Source organism: Myodes glareolus, chromosome 7 (assembly GCF_982192425.1).
Source record: "Myodes glareolus chromosome 7, mMyoGla1.1, whole genome shotgun sequence".
NCBI lineage: Eukaryota > Metazoa > Chordata > Mammalia > Rodentia > Cricetidae > Myodes > Myodes glareolus.
The window spans coordinates 49,141,339-49,159,832 of NC_142032.1; the positions used below are offsets into that span (position 1 = coordinate 49,141,339).

At 36.3% G+C, this 18,494-nt stretch overlaps 1 pseudogene; it reads right to left on the bottom strand.

The window, feature by feature from the left end:
- Window positions 1-5,980: 5,980 nt before the first annotated feature.
- LOC125398031 (olfactory receptor 5B3-like) lies at window positions 5,981-6,906 on the bottom strand (annotated as a pseudogene).
- Window positions 6,907-18,494: the final 11,588 nt, after the last annotated feature.

Below are 18,494 nucleotides of genomic sequence, written 5' to 3' on the forward strand. Positions count from 1 at the left end.
GGGTAGTATACTAAATGACTATGAGGGGGAAAAGATAAGAATACTATGAGAACAGAAAAGAAAAGGAATCATATCATCTGACTGTCAAAGCAAGAACATACCATGACTGCAGTCTGATTAATGAAAAAGCGATGGACCACCTCCACCTTACAAATGGAGAGACTGAAAGTGACCCCAGTATGGGCACAGGTATTCAAGAAGCCATATCCTGCAACAATCCATGTACACATACCAGTAGTCATGGTGGTGGCATAAGAGGGGATTACACGTGGCTACAGTGCCATTGAGACCCGCAGATAATTTTCAATAGAACCAAGATTAAAAAAAGAATTTATGAGAACCCCATTCATTGTAGGAATTGACCTTGTCTCTTATAAGAAACCCAGTCATGACTGTGTAGGTAATGACTGAAGAGTAACAAAAAAACAACCAATGACAGATTGGAATGCCTAGGCAAAACTACATGGGTGTGTAGAGTTGAGATACAATGAAAATCACCAAGATCATCTAGGAGAGGGCACAGAAGGGGGATCATTCATCTTGACTGAATGTAAGAGAGCTTAAGCCTACTCCTGTGCTTTCAAAGATATTGATGAGTTTTCTGACTTAAGGAGTGGGTACAAACAAGGTATCATGACCTAGGGTGTGGTAACTTAGTGTTTTGGATATTAAAATGTTCCATAGAGGTGGATCCACTCCACCTTAACAAAACTCAGAGAATTCAAGTCTATTCCTGCTCTTTCATTTTAAGACAGGAGTTTGATCCAAGAAGTGTCAGCCTACAGGATACTTGGTTTAATGTGTATTTGCAGCATGCCCTGTCTAAATCATTAGAATGCTTATCACAAGACAAGTACTGAAGCAGGTAATTGTTCTGTTTGCCCTTTGTGTCCCATTAAAGCAGTCTTTTGACTTCTTTTTCCCTTTTTTGACTGGGGTATATAAGCATATGGAAAATGAAAGTGGATGTATTCAGTATTCAGGGTTAACTGGATAGTCCTGCCTGTTCTATCCTATGTCTCTGTATTTCTTTCATATGTCTACTCCTCTTGTCTAATTTTTCTAATACATACATCCTTACCCTGGAACATGAGAACCCCATTGAGGCTGGTCCTTGACAGATGTCATTCTGGTATGTGGTTGCAATAGATGGTGCCCAGATGTGTGGCCAGTGGTACAGGGATGATGGGTTGGAGACTGCAGATGAATAAGACACGGCAGGTGTAAGTAAAAAGGGAAAGCTTAGGTAAAAAGTGAAATTAATGTATGGTAAATAACTTGGTAGTAAAACTGTAAATATTTGTAGATATGGGGTAAGGAAATAGTATTTAACTGTCTGTACATTTGGTGGATGTATTTTGATACTGAGAGGAGCTGAAGTGGAGCAAAAACATGAAAAAAAATCGAGTTTGTAGATAGTTTAAACTTCTCACTTGCTCCCACTTTATCCACACTGGTGGATAAACAGCTGCCCTTTGGGGTCTGTTTCGGGGAAGGGAAAACAGTGGAAACCCTCCAAACAGGCCAAGCCTATAGATGCTGAGATGGTGACTGCCCTACAGTCACCTCCAGGTGGGAGTGGTCAGAGCCTACATTGCCCATGAGCCCCAGGAGCCTGTACAGCAAATCGCTTTTAGTGGAGGAGACTATATAGGAATTCTCCTTATTTTGTGATTGAAAGATTTTAGAAAGAAAAATGGGAGTAGTAAATACAGCATGGCTATGGTCGCCTAAGTTTCCAGCCACGCAAGCCTGTAGATGGTCTCAGAGCCATGACAAGGTGCTCATCTGGGAACATAAGCTGCAATTAAGTTTATCAGCTGCTGTTAATGCTGGCCTTGGTGGGACAACTAAGTACAGAAAGCACAGCCTGTACCCCACCCCAGGGGACACCTAGTGACCACTCCCAGAGAAATAACAGAGCTGCAGAGAACTTATCATGGCTCTGCCTGTCCATTAAGCATTGGTGAAAATACAAATGTGCAAATGATCCCTGTCAGTTAGTGAGAGCTCTTACAGCTTGGATTAGCAAGATAGCTCACACACTTTTAGCGATTTCCACAGGATGTTTGAGAGATATCCAATGACTATGGTCCTATTTCATAATGTTTACAGGGTTTCTTGAGTCCCTCACTGTCCTAATTTCCCCAGGCATCTGGCAGAAGCTGCTAAAGAAATTGCCAGCTCTAATGAAGCACATAATTATCATACTTATTGAGCTTTAACAACACAATTTCAAAAAAAAAAAATAAGGAGGAGATATACTCTCAGTCTACACTGGAAAGACCCTACCCCCATTTTAATAATGGGTCGAAAGCAAGTCTGCGTTTTTTTTTTCCACAGGAGGAGAATAAATCATGATGATTTCCAGAACATCTGATCTGTAGCAAAAGAATGGCATCCCTGATGACATCATAGCTGCTGGTGCCACTACAGAAGAATTGAAGTGAGACGACTAAACCTGCATCCATGACCCTCTTATGTCATCATACTGTAGTCTGAGATGAGAAGGAAGGCAGGGGTAATGACTTGTGATTTCCAGCTTCTCATTGGATCCACTGCACAAACTTCTAGACATCAGTGAGTCCTATTTTCTCTGAAGCTAGGTCAAGAATGTTGACTAAATATTCTCAGTTTATCATACTATATCTTGGGACACAGAACTCATATTTGCCAATATTGTGTTCTGCTGTTAAAAGAAGGGACATAAGATCTGCGACTTCAGAAGATTTCTTGTCTGGAGGAAAGAGACATTCAAGCAATGGAACACTAATATGGAGGCAAAGAGTTACTGTAGCCACTCTTCACAGATGAGGAGAAATGGCATGAAAGTTTTCGCTGCCACTCAGAGACTGGTACAGTTCAAATTCATCTTTGAAGGTTAATAGCAGCAATGCAATTGTGAAAGAAGAAAGCACTCATAGCTCACCCAGCACAGAAACCTTTTCTTGTATCTTGATTAGAACATATTTAAAAGCGTTGTGAATTGTCAAATTGTGTGTTTATATTTAATTTCCACACTAGAATTGTGGTATTGACCTGTTAATGTTAGTAACTGCTTTTGTTCAGTATGAAGATGTTACTGATTAGAAAAAGGTTAGAATTTGTCTGATAAAAATTTGACATGATATGTTCTTAAATTTGATATGTTTAATAAGACACATTTAGGTCATAATGCAGGTAAAAACTGTTAAAGGCATCCCCATCTTGAGGATCCTCCACTCCTTTATTAGGAGATATTGTAACCATAGGAACAAGTATATAACAAAGCATTCTCTGCATGCATATGATCATACAGTTGTTGATGAATACTCTTGATAAAAAAGACAGCTAAGAGGCACACAGCACATAGAGATGCATTCTCTCATAAGCTTTTATTTACAAAGGTTAGTAGTCAAAGATAGGTAAGCTCTCCCCTCACTCTTGCCAGGCAACCTAATAGAGGGTATACATGACAGAATGTATGTACCAATGACTGTTAAGTCTGGAAACTGACGAAAAGGCCCCCAAAGCAGGCAGAGTCATCTATCCTGCCGAAGAATCACTGGGTTTGCTATCTGTATTAAAAAGAGAGGATTGTGTGGAGGCCCAAAGAAGTAGGTCCACCCCACCTTGATTGAAGTTCAGAGAGCTTAAGCCTACTCCTGTGCTTTCAAAGTTCTTAATAAGATGTCTGAAATAAGGAGTTCCTATAAAAAATATATCCTGACCTAGGTTGTGATTACTTGGTGTTTTGGATATTAAGATGGTCCATAGAGGTATATCCACTCTACCTTGATGAATGGTCAGAGAATTCAAGCCTATTCCTTCTCCTTCATTTTAAGACAGAAGGTTTAACCAGGAAGTACATGTCTACAGGAAGCTAAGGTGTATTCTCAACTTTCTGAGATACTTTCCTACTGATTTCCAGAATGATTATAAAAGTTTGCATTACTACCAGCAGTGGAGTAGTTTTTTTCCCTTACTACACATACGCTCCAGTCTAAGCTGTCATTGGTGTTTTTGATCTTAGCTGTAATTTATTTATATTACTCAGATATGAGATATCAGTCTTATCTTTGGGTCCATGACTTTTTAAACCATGCTGATTCCCAAGTATCAGAGACCAAACAGAATTTTAATTAAATTGAAAATAACATAAAATAGAATTGACTGCCTTTATCAGATTCAGCATTATTTGAGTTACAGAGTTCTGTTTCAATTTCTAAGAATATATTCCTGGAAAAAATCTTTTGTCCTAGAATAGAGTATCCTGTAAAATAAGTACTGTGTCTTAAAACTAAACACATTTCCCTTTTTAAATCTATATATTCAATATTGATGAAAGCATAGGTTGTCAGAAACACTGAAATTCCTCATTCTTTATCCAAGTCCCACATACTTTCCTCAAAGCAGCAGCCTAAGGATCACAATTGTTGAACATAACAATTTCTTAGATATAACTCAAAAATATTATTTTTCCATTTTCTCTATATCCTTCCTAAAATCATCTGCTAGATTTGTGAGTCACTTGTATTCTTTTCTTTCTCTCAAACTCTAAGAAAATTATCCTCAAACTTTCTGCTGTGTATATTTCTAAAGTATCTCATTAATGAGAAAAAACTGAGTGGAGGAATGGTTGATAGCTATGTAAAAGATTAGAATATCCCTACATGTAGTAGACATGTTAGGATAACTGGAGTGATGGCAACTTCATCTCGATGCCTTCTGAAAGCTGTATGCATATAATCATGAGCTATAGCATGCAGAGGCAATTTTGGTCGATTCAGTATTTAGGATTCATTGGTCTTGACCCACCTTTACAGACCACTGAAAATTCAACAGTGAAATAAGAGTAGCTTGAGGTATTCTAGTGAGAAGCCAGCAACATGCTACAGAAGATAGTAAATTGTGGGTCTTGAGCTTTTCCAAGTTAGGTTTCACATTATGTTCGGATAAAAAAATGGTATGGTTTTGTGCTAATTTGATTTACATGGAGACTGGCAACAAGGCTGCTAACATCACAAGAGATTTACCCTTCCCTCCTCATGTTGTTTTTTTATCCTGCAATTCTGTCAATGAGATTCTATTCTCTCCAGTGTATTTCTGCCTCTTCTGAACACACTGATTGCTGCTCCTGCTATTTGCTGTGACCCAATCCGTCTCAAATTCTTACTGGATAGGTATTTTTTCATGTCATGAAAGTCTACATTCAAATAAAACTATTATTTTCCTCCTGTTGTCATACAGTAACAAAATTACCAAGATGAAAAGAAAATTGGCCATTTATACTGCTGTCTTTGTCTCATAGATCTCTTTTAATATGTTCTTCTTTGTAAAAACATTTAATGCAACCTGTCTGTCATACAATAACAATGTTTCAATATTCAGGTTTTTGTTTGCTTGAATAATGAAATTTGCTAAATCATTTAGTGTATAAGACAATATAGACTTGCTAAAATTCTTAGCACATTTAAAATACAACCAAATACTCTAGTAATTAAATAAAATGTAATGTTTGGTATGTTCTTCTGGATATCGATATGAATTCACTACAATTTAGAAAATATAAATGCAGAAATACAACAACTTCATGTTAAATTTTTTGCATAATTTTTCTAACATTAATTTGTATAATTCTTGAAAAGAAACCTATGAGTGTGTCTTCTCCTTAATGGGGTTTATTAAATACCTAATTACAGTGATTTGTGCTAAAATCTCAAAAAGAATGTTGCTTTAAATTGATTGAATAGGATAATATAGTCAATTAGCTTTTTCACAAGCTGACCTAAAGTTATCATAAACACTTTATTTAGGTTACACTCCTCTGAACAAGATGCTAACTTTTTCACAAACAACTTACTACTACTCAGGAAAAGATGACACTTCAAGTTTTTTAATTCAATGAGGGTAGGAAAATGAAAGTCCATGTAGAATTAAGATGAAATTAATGAACTCAGATGTTTTGTAACCCAAAACGTTAAAATCAAGGCTACAAGTGTTATCTTGACTTTAATACAATCTTTGTGAATGCACTCTTCACCTCCTTATTCCTTAAGCTATAGACCAGAGGGTTCAGCATAGGAATAAACATGGTGTAAAACACAGATGCTATTTGGTCACTGTCCATGGAGTGACTGGAGCTGGGCTGCAGGTACATGAATATGACTGTCCCATAGAAAATGGAGACAGCTGTAAAATGGGAGGCAAAAGTAGAGAGAGCTTTGTAATATGCTGCAACAGAGTTCATCTTCAGAATGTTGGTAAAAATGAACATGTAGGATATGATGATATGTATAAGAGCAAAAAAGATATTGAAGCTGGCCACATAAATAAGAACCAGTTCATTGACATGTCGGTCAGAGCAAGATAAAATCATGACTGCTAGAACATCACAGAAAAAATGGTGGACCACATTAGACTCACAGAAAGAGAGACTTAATGCATCCACAGTATAGATGGAAGCATTCAGTAAGCCACAGATATAACAGGCAATGATGAAACATGCACACACACATGTGTTGTCATGGTCGTGGCATAGTGCAGAGGCTTACACACTGCTACATAACGATCATAGGCCATTGAGACCAAAAGGTAGTGCTCCACAATGGCAAAGTTTGCAAAAAAGAACATCTGAGAGGCACAAGCATTGTAGGATATGATTTTGTCTCCTGTAAGGAATCCAGCTATGACCTTTGGAGTGACTGTTGATGAGTAACAAAAGTCCGCAAAGGACAAGTTGCAGAGAAAAATGTACATGGGGGTGTGAAGTCGAGAGTCCAGAAGAGTCAATAGAAACATCCCCAGGTTCCCCACTAGGGTGATGGTGTAGATGAGGAGGAAAGTGATGAAGAGGGGAAGCTGCAAATCTGGGTCATTTGTGAGTCCCATGAGGATGAACTGTGTCACTTCTGTCTTGTTTTCCATCAATGATTTCTATTTGTAGAAAAAAGGCCTGAAACAATTAAAAAACAGAATATTACAAGGGCATGGAGAGATAGTTCAGTTGTCAGAAGCAAAGTCTTCCTATTCCAAAGGACTCAGTGCCTACATATCAGCTCATAACTGTCTTTAGCTCCAGGACCAATGGATCTAACACCATCTTCTGGCTTTTGCAAGTATGAGACAAATATTACACATATTGTTATACATGTAGGCAAAGCACCATAAACATATAGTCTTTTCTTAAGTTAATTTTTCTGAAATTTATTTAATAATATATTTTATGTACATGAGCACTCTTTCTTAATACACATGATAAGAGGATATCTGTTCACATTGCTCATGGTTATGAACCAACAAGTGGTTGATTGGAATTGAACTCAGAACCTCTGAAAGAGCAGGTATTTCTCTTAAGAGTTGAGCCATCTTTCCAGTCCTAAATTATTGTTTTTTTTAAAAAAAATATGAGAATATAGTAGAAGAAACTGGAATCTTTGTAACTTCATTGATTTTCTACCAAAATAGAGAGAGAGAGAGAGAGAGAGAGAGAGAGAGAGAGAGAGAGAGTTTAGTTTCCATGGAAATTGGTTTATTTTAAAGCATTATTGTGCCAGGTAACTTCTTTTCTTGGGCTTTATAAAACTAACAAAACTGTTTTTCCTGCCAAGAGATACAATAGGAATAGTCTTCTCTTGGTCAATAACATGTCTTTGACAATTTGCTATATCCATTAAACTGTGTGATATAAGAGATATAAAATTTATGCATATTTATATAACATAATTACCAGTTTCTATTCTGGATTCATATAAACTTTTCAAGGAAAGTTACAGATCTAAAATATTTTAACTTAATTATAATGAAAAATTATCTTCTTATATCTAATCAGAAACAATTGAGTGGCACACTCAGGAGTAATTTTATCTTGTTCACTGTATATCTGTTCTTTTTAAAGATCAAACAAGGGATTAATCCCTACTTGTGAAATGTTCCTTCTGAGTACTAAAAAGTTCTGAAAGATATAATGGGCTTGAATTGCATTTTAACTCTTCTTTCCACACACATTTCAGTGTTTTTAGTACAGGATATCTAGATACTTTGAGGAAGACATACCCAAAAGCAAGAAGTTATGATTAGCTCAAGGATGACTTTCTCTTGATTCAATATTACTAAAAACTGTACATAATAGATTTGTTCAGCTTACAAGTATGTTGGAAGATCATTCAATCTCAGAAGCAGTTTGGAATGAAGACACATAAATAACTAAAACACAGAGAACTCAGGTTCTTGAAAGAGATACACACTAAGATCTACCCCTGAAGACGTAGAAAGCACCTAACTCTTAAATAACATATACCCGTTTACAAAATGAAGACAGTAATGAGGCCTATTTTGGGTATGATTTTAAAAAGATACTAGTATATTAAAGGCAAGACATGATAATTGTTAAGCAAGGTTAAGTGAGTATTACTTATGTTGTTGTCATTAATATGTGACAATAGCATATAGGGCTTTATTTCTGGATAAGTTTATTTTTTTGTCTTTTTTTTTGTAATTTTATTAAATTATAAAAAGTTTCCATTTACGCCCCTCCTCCCAACGCCCTCCCACTCCCCCCCTCCCTCTCCTCCTCCCTCTTTGTCCCCTAGGGAAGTCAGGGTCTCCTGCCCTGTGGGAAGTCCAAGTTCCTTCCCCCTCACTCCAGGTCCAGGAAGGTGAGCATCCAAACAAACTGGATCCCAAAAATCCAGTATATGCAGAGGAAACCAGTCCCAGTGTCATTGTCAATGACTTCTCGGAAAGACTGCAGGCCAGCCACATTCAGAAAATCCGGCCACATTCAGAGAATCTGGTTGGATCACATGCTCGAACACGACAAGGCTGTCCACTCTCTCCATACCTCTTCAATATAGTGCTTGAAGTTCTAGCAATAGCAATAAGACAACATAAGGGGATCAAGGGGATTCGAATTGGAAAGGATGAAGTGAAACTTTCGTTATTTGCAGACGATATGATAGTGTACATAAGCGACCCCAAAAACTCTACCAAAGAACTCCTACAGCTGATAAACACCTTTAGTAACGTGGCAGGATACAAGATCAACTCCAAAAAATCAGTGGCACTCCTATACACAAAGGATAAAGAAACGGAGAGGGAAATCAGAGAAACATCACCTTTCACGATAGCCACAAACACCATAAAATATCTTGGGGTTACTCTAACCAAGGATGTGAAAGACCTATTTGACAAGAACTTTAAGCCTTTGAAAAGAGAAATTGAGGAGGTTACCAGAAAATGGAAAGACCTCCCCTGCTCTTGGATTGGGAGAATCAACATAGTAAAAATGGCAATTCTACCAAAAGCAATCTACAGATTCAATGCAATCCCCATCAAAATCCCATCAAACTTCTTCACAGACCTTGAGAGAACAATAATTAAGTTTATATGGAAAAACAAAAAACCCAGGATAGCCAAAACAATCTTATACAATAAAGGAACTTCTGGATAAGTTTAAATCTTGAGAATTCTCTTTCCAAATTGTGTTTTCCGCATTTCAGCTCCTGGGATTGTCTGTGCTTTGTCAAGAATCTCGGGATATTTTAACCCTAAGAATATCTGTGCTTTTCATGAAATTTCACGCTCATCATTGTTTTGAAATTTTAATGTTTGTAAACCATAATTGTAGATAAAATATTTCTCCTTTCTTAACCTTTGGTTTTACTTTTCTCTGGACAACATCCTTCAACAAGAATAGAGACCCTGAAGCCCAGGTCCCTAGTTAATGGTCTTTGTTTATCTCATAAATATAGTGTTCTTATAGTCTAATGATACTTAAACTTTCTTGTTTAGCTTGGCATATTTGGAAGGATATCCACTCTGTGATTTCCTATCATTATCTTGAGCATTTGGTTATATTTTTTTGTGCAGGTATAGATTTAAAACTTTAGTTTCCAATTTTTCCTCATAATGACTTTCATCATTTGCTATATTTTATTTATATATGTAATGTATTTGTGTGTGTGTGTAAATTAGAACAGAGTATTTTTATTACCTTATTAACAGGAAAACAAGATTTATGAAGTCATATGCTAATCTCATTTTTATTAAGTGGTATGAGAAACACTCTTGAGTTACAGATTATATTCAACAATGATCCTGAACTCATAGCATACAGGTTGGAAATGTTTTAGTGAATTTTAATTTCTTTCTGCCCCTTCATCAGTGTACAGAAAGATTATTTGTCTTCTGCGTTTATGCCTTTTGTGAATTATTTTACCTCCAAGTAAATCAAACATATAGTGAACAAGATAAAGTTATAACAACCAAATTGAATTTTATATTCTATCTGATTAAAAGAATTTACTATATGAATCATTAAATCTCCTGTAATATATTGACATCTACACCTAGTCTCAGAATTTCAAAACTAGTTTTAGAAAAAACATTTAGACTTTGAACTATTTTAACTCTCACAATTATTTTTAATGTCTATTCTCAATAAACTCATAGTAAACACATCCCACTTACATTATGGGAAATATACTTCACAATAGTATATTTATGAAATGTAGGTAGCCAGTATTAAGTAGAGAAATATTTTACAGGGAATTCTCATTCTAAAAATTTAAAAACTCACAGTGCAATATTTCACAAACCCCTTTACAGGAGCTTGCTCTTAGTAAGTGATCAGTTTCCAACTCATCTAAAGCAAGAGAGAAGAGCAGAATTTTTGCACAGATCAAGTTCTGAATTCACCATGCATTGCTCCTCTTCTCTTGAAAGAGTCACTTACCTGCTTATTAGGAAAACATCCATAAAACCAGATAAGATTGCCTTTCACCTGTGGCTCACAGGTTGTGCCTGTATACAAAAAAGAAAAAAAAAGAAGTTTGTGGGGAATCCTATGAGAAACTTTCCAAACTCAATTAGTCAATGAAATTTTTTTCTATGACTGTTTTACCTCAGTTTTCTTGAAGACCCATAGCCTATCTTCAGAGTAATTAGAAAAACTGAAAATAATAGCAATAAATGCATATATCTACAAGGACTGCCAATCAGAAAATAAATATAATCTAATGGAGATGCTATGCAGTACTTCTCCAAGTGTGCCACATTGGGATTTCAGGAACTAGCAAATGAGAAATATAGATACTCAGAGAGCTCTGGAGAGTTCCCCAAGAGTTTATCTGAAGATCATCATCCAATCTTCCTAGGGAAAAAACAATCACTCAGCCTTAGGGAGCAAACTAGTTTCTGTATCTTAGAAGTTTAATTTACTTCTTTATGGGTAAATGAAAACATAAAAGTCATACATCTTAATGAGATACCAAGCAAAGTTTCAGTACATAATGTTTATTATAAATAAAGGTTCAAGTCTGGTTAAAATATACCTGTCTTTTCAAGCACTATATTTTTGCGGTAAAAACTTTGAAAATCCTTCTTATAGCATTTTCATTTCTTCTAGAATTTTCTTTTTATTCCTTTCAGCATTTTCAAAACATAATAATTATTGTTATCTATAGTAAACCTTGTGCCCAATAGTACATCTCACCTTCTTGCTCCTAGCTAATTGTTCCTTGGAATAATATCTAATGATCTTGAATCATTCTTTAATGTGCTATCCTTTAGTGTATTCTAAATACATAATTTACAAATATGTCTACTTACTCCTTTTTACAACACATAAATTTTTTAAAATTATGAATACTTTTTTGTTATTTGTGTGTTCATCTATTCATTTATAGTGTGTGATTGTGTGTGTATAAAGCAGAAAGGATGACTTGCAGAAATCAGTCTTTCCTTTCTACATGTGTGTCCCTGAATTTGAACACAGACCACTGTTCCTGGAAAGAAACACTTTAATCACTGTTCCATATCAATACTCCCCACTTATTAATTATTTATTATTGAGTGTATAATTATTTTTACAATCTGAAAATTAACCCCATTTGAAATAGATAATTATGGCTATGTTTTTCTAATTTGTATTTTTTTCCTTTTATTTTATACACTATTTTCTTTGCCACGCAGATTTTTTTGAACCTTGAGTCTATCATATTTTTGTTTATTTCTGCTTGTTTATGTTTTCTTTGAGACAATATAGAAAAAAGCTCCACGTATTACAGTGCAATGTCCCCAGCTGTCTCCCGTATATTTTCCTCTAGTATTTTCCTAATTTAGACTATTATTTAAATAATTCGTTTATTTTGAAGATAGTCCTGCATCTGACATGTTGAAGTTTATGCAGTGTTCTTCTTCATGTGGATATGTGGGCCTCCCAATAAAATTTACTGAAGACAGTCCCTTGTTCTAGTGCATTCTCTTGGGATATTTTCAAGCATGACTTGTCTATGAATATAGATATACAGTTTTAAATTTAGATTGTCTGTTTTATTAATGTTTGGGACAGATAGAATTTGATCATGATATTTTTTTCTTTTATTTCTCTCTTAAGTTTTATTTTACATTCCAACCTCAGTTCTCTCTTCCACCCATAATCCTGACACCTTCACCTGCCCCTCAGCTCACTCACTATCCACTCCTCCCAAAGGGTAAGGTTCCCCATGGGGAATCAGCAAAGTCTGACCCATTAAGTTATGTCAGGACCAAGTTTCTCCACACTTCACTAAGACTAAGCATGTCCTCCCACAAAATGGAATGGGCTATAACAAGCGAGCTCATGTAGCAGGGAAAGATTTTATTCCCATTGCCAGGGCCCCCTCAGATAGACAAAGCTACATAATTGTCTCCCACATGCAGAGGGCCTAGTTCCTTCCAATGGAGGCTCCACAGCTGTTGGTCTAGAGTTCAAGAGTTCCAAAGAGCTTGGTTCAGCTGTCTCTGAAGATTTCCCAATCATGATCTTGACATCCCTTGCTCATAACCACCACTCCCATTGTCTGGATTAACCAGATGCGAGCCTGGTATTTGATTGTGAATCTCTGTATCTGGTTCCATCAATTACTAAATGAAGACTCTCTGATAACATTTAGGCTACTCACCAATCTGAATACAAAGGAAGACCAGTTCAAGCACCCTCTCTGTTATTGCTAGGAGTCTGAGTCGAACTCATCTTTGTGGATTCCTGGGAATTTCCCTAGCACCAGGTTTCTCCCTAACCCCATAATGGTGTTCTTTTTCACGAAAACTTCTTCGTTGGAGTATGTTGTGTCTTTATTTTCATTAAATTTAAGGAAGACTTTAATTTCTTTCTTTATTTCTTCTTTGACACAGGGGTGATTCAGTAGGTGACTGTTTAGCTTCCATGAGTTTGTAGTCTTTCTGGGGTTAGAATTGTTGTTGAATTCTAACTTTGTTCCATGGTGATCTGACAAGACACAGGTGTTTATTAATATTTTTTGTATCTGTGGAAGTTTGCTTTGTTACTGAGTATGTGGTCAATTTTTGAGTAGGTTCCATGACCTGCAGAGAAGAAGGTATATTCTTTCCTATTTGGGTGGAATGTTCTATAGATATCTGTTAAGTCCATTTGATTCATTACCTCTGTTAATTCTCTTATTTCTCTGTTGAGTTTCTGACTGATTGACCTGTCCATTGGTGAGAGAGGTGTGTTGAAGTCTCCTACTATTAGTGTGTGTGGTTTGATGACTGCCTTGAGTTCTGGAAGTTTTTCTTTAACATAAGAGTGTGCTTTTTTATTAGGGACATAGATATTCAGGATTGAGACTTCCTCCTGATGAATTGTTCCTGTTATGGGTATAAAATGTCCATCTTCATCTCTTCTGATTGATTTTAGTTTGAAGTCAATTTTGTTGGAAATTAGAATGGCCACACTTGCTTGTTTCTTAGGTCCATTTGCTTGAAAAACCTTTTCCCAACCCTTTACTCTGAGTAGATGTCTGTCTTTGTGGTTGAGGTGTGTTTCTTGTAAACAGCAGAATGTTGGATCCTGTTTTCTGTAAACTTTAGAGGTTACTATAAGAAAATTTATTATTCACTGTGGAAAATTTAAACATTATTTATATAAAAGCAGAAAGGTTAAATTTTGATAGATGTGTATTCAAGAAAAGATATCTTAAAGACAAAAAAAAAGTTATGGTGAAAGTAGAGTTTTTGAAAGGAGGGTATTGGCAACTGTACTCCCTAGATTTTTTTTTTGTCCTTTTATTCCATACCAGTTGTCACACCTGGCATGAGACAGAAAATCTGAGTTTTCCTTTTAACAACATGTTTGTATTTAGAGAAAGAGAGAATGAACCAGAGTCCAAATCCAAAGCCATCTTTGATTTTTAAATGAGTCAACACTACCATTATATTGAGAAGAAAGGAGATATGTATTGTTATGTAGTGATATATTACCCTGCAGAGAATATTGGTATCATAAGTCAAATTTTTCTTTGCTTAGTGATTCCTTCTTAATATTTAACTTTTTATCTTTAGATAGCTAGATGTTTAAAGTCTCTTGACTTTTTTTTTAAAGTAATTTTATTAAATTATAAAAGTTTCCATTTCCGCCCCTCTTCCCAACCCCCTCCCACTCCCCCCACTCCCTCTCCTCCTCCCTCTTCGTCCCTTAGGGCAGTCAGGGTTTCCTGCCCTGTGGGAAGTTCAAGTTCCTTCCCCCTGGATCCTAGAGAAGCTAAATAAGAAGATGAAGCTGATGAAGATTATTTAGCTATCCGCCAGGAGGTAGGAAAGAGACAAGAGTCCCAGGTAACCTCTTGACTTTTTAAAGATGGGAATTTTATACTTTCCTACAAAATCAATAACTGAATCCTGCCCCAACACTTGTGAGGTTTTATTACAACTTATAGAATTGTTACCTTTGTGGATGAGATGTTATTTTTCTTTTTCTTTTTTTGTTTTTTTTTAATTTGGTTTTTTTAGATTCTTTTTATTTATTTATTTATTAAAAATTTCCACCTCTTCCCTGCCTCCCTTTTCCCTCCCCCTTCCCACCTCCCCCTCCCCATATCCGCTTCCCTCTCTAGTCTTAAGAGCAGTCAGGGTTCCCTGCCCCATGGGAAGTCCAAGGCCCTCCCCCATCCATACAGGTCTTTAAAGGTGAACATCCAAACAAACCAGGCTCCCACAAAGTTAGTCCATGCAGTAGAATTAAATCCCAATGCCGTTGTCCTTGACTTCTCAGTCAACCTTCATTGCCATCTACGTTCAGAGTGTCCATTTTGCTCACATGCTCCATCGCTCCACAGTGAATAAAAATTTTCTTATAGTAATCTCTAAAGTCTATATTAAAAAATTGGGCCCCCAAAACAATTCTACCAGGTTCATATGATACCATTCAGCTGATAGCACCACTTAAAATTCAGCTTTGGACTGCAGACTACTCTGGATAATTTTGAGGTGACTTGCAGAGATGATCCAACCTAACAAATTACTCTAGTAAGGACATGAGACAAGCCCTGCTCCTTGGACAACCGTACAACAGAAATTGGACAAAGCTATCTCTCTCAGTATTTAATATTTAATCAATTTTTTCAGAATTCTCTAAAAATACCATTTCCCAAAGAAAGCAAAAAGTAAATTTGAAAATAGGATGCCCACATTCCCAAGAAGTTGAGATGGTTTTTGGTCGTTCAACAAACTATGGATATTTGTAATTGTTTAGGGATGTTGGGTACAAGTTATTATTTGTAATGGTCAGAAAAGTTAAACAAAGGAAATTAAATTCAAGGTTCTTGTTTTGAAAAGGAAAAAGGTATATGATAGAATAGAAGGGTATATTATTGGATCTATTCTGAAAAGAAAAAAATAGAGAATATAGATAGATATGACAAAATAAAATGGTAGATTGTTGAATCTACTTAGGAAAAAGTAACTAAAAATTTTAAATGTTTTTTATTGGATTGGTCCTGCATATATTGTATGAAAATTTTGTATATTAATATAAATTTGAGATTAAGTTTTTAAAATATACTGTATACACCATTTTAATTTTGTTCAAGTTGTTATAACTATATAGCTCACTCAGCAATGTAATGCAAATCTCTGTTTCTTGAAACTTGTATTTACATCAGTTTAGGATAATAAGAAAATGCAGGCTAACAATTAGTAACCTATTATTATCAAACTTGCAAGCAAGTTAGGTATGTTTTAAAGGCCAACCAAAGATAATTTTAGATAGGTCATCTTCAAACACTTCAGAAATCTAAAGATATGGCATTTAATATGCTCTAATACCTAGGTTCTTCTTTTTTTTTATAACAATGAGATTTGTCTGCTCCTGGCAGCAACAATCTGCTTCAGAGAATATTATGGCATCAAAGAAACTCCACATGAGGTTTACTTTCTTTGTGGCAAAATTAAGTCAGTGTGCAAGAAAATGCCCTTGCCTCAACTGCTGACAGTATGCTGTCCTAATCAGACACGTAGGACATAAAGAAAGTGACTGGCAAACATTGAAAAGACAAGGAGGGACAGCTTTTCAAAATAATCTGCTTAACAGAAAAGTCTATTGAATACTCTAGGCCTGGAGACTAAAGAAAAAAGGCCCAATATTGCAGCAGAAATTTGGATGATTGCCCAGGCAGCCAGCATATTCTGTCATTTCTCAATTTTTTGGAAGTCACTTGCTTGCAGTTCCTGCTTACACTGTTAATATTATTTCTTCCTTAAGTCTCTGAGGGAGGTAAAGACTAGATAGTTATACTTATTATTTTCCTTTTTACCTGACGCAGAAAGCAATTTATGATTAAAAAGTAAATTGGTACAAGATTTTGTCCTTACCAAGATAGGATAGATAAGTAACATTTTCTATGAATGTGTAAATGCAAAGAACTGGACATTGTTGATGTATTTATTGCCATATTTGTTGTATATAGTCATTGTATTTATTATATATATATTCTTATTCTTATTTGATTTATAGCCTTCTTTTTATTTTAGACAAAAGGGGAAATATAAAGATACATTAGTTGTATTTTAATAAATAAAACTTGCCTGAAGATCTAAGAATAAAACAGCCCTATAGGTCAGCATTACTGACTAGGCAAGGTGGCACCTTTAGTCCTAGTAGTCACACTTGATTGCCATAGAACCTGGTGGTAGTGGTTCACACCTTTAATTCCATCCCTAGAGGGGAATATAGGACAGGAGGAAACAGCTGTCAGACACAGGCCCATTCTGAGGTTCTTGGAGGCATGATCAGCATTTCAGATTATGATAGAGGTAAGAGTCAATTGCTGTCTCTTTTGCTTTTCTGACATACGATTTGAATGTAATATCTCTCTCTGGGTTTTTATTAATTTTGCTACAGAATGGAATGGTTGAGTTGGGGAAAGGATAGAATGGGAGAGCAATGAAGGAGTTATCATGAAAAAGAACGCCATTATGGGGTTAGGGAGAAACCTGGTGCTAGGGAAATTCCCAAGAATCCACAAGGATAAGTTCAACTCAAACTCCTATGGTGCGGGAGAATTATCTGTATTCTGTCAATCATATTTTAATAAAACGCTGATTGGCCAGGTAGGAAGTATAGGCGGGTCAACCAGACAGGAAGTAGAGGTGGGGCGATGAGAACAGGAGTATTTCTTCTGGGAAGAAGGAGGTTCCTCTGTGACTCTTGCGCAGACCACTGAAGAGGCAACATGTAAGCTGACAACTGAAAAAGGTACCAAGCCATGTGGCTAAGATAGATAAGGATAATGGGGTAACATAAGTTATAAGAACCAATAAGTAGCCTGACCTAATGAGCCAATCAGTTTATAATCTTATAGAGATCTCTGTGTGATTGATTTCTCTTTGGGATTTGCCAGCTGTGGGGTACCGGGCAGGGCAGGGCGGAAACCCCAACAAGCCGGCCCCTCATGTTACACTCCTAGCAATAACAGAGAGGGTGCTTGAACTGGCCTTCTTCTGTGATCAGATTGGTGAATACCCTAAATATCATTAGAGAGCCTTCATCCAGTAATTGATGGAACCAGTTGCAAAGATCCACAATCAAGCACCAGTACAACATCTGGGAATCCAGAAAAAGGAGGAGATTATGAGTTGCTACATCCACGGCTGTCATGCCAGTGTAGCAGAAATGCTGACTGGGCAGTCAGGTGTTGCCAGAGGATTGAGATCTGTGCTTCTTGGAGCTGTGTTCCAGGCAGTCCCTTGGCAATCAGCTGTGGTCATGATGCCACCTGTAATTGCTACCTGTACTGACTCGACCTGACTGTCCTCGGAGCAATATATGTCTTTTCCCTTGTCTGTGTGTTCTTTGTGATTCTTACATATTTCTAACAGATCAGACTATTCCAGGCAGTTGCAGATACAAATAAAACTGCTGAGGACATTTTTGAGCTCTGCCCCACTATTCATTAAAGCCTTAAAAGAAGTAGCCAGTTCTGGGAATTGGCAGGGTCATCATTAGGATAATTCCTTGATGATGTGGAACAAAAGGAGTTAATTTTACCAGGGAAAACCTTAGAAGCCTTAGGCATTTGCCTGGGAAATATGTACAATTGTAAACAGAAGGCCTATGAAACTTTTCTCGTGGGAAGAAAAAGACCTAACATAAGCTGACAATATCTGAGCCAGAGAATTGAGAAGGGAGGAAAGTTGAAGTTAGTGATATGGAGCAAATTTCAGAGAGGTTCGAGACT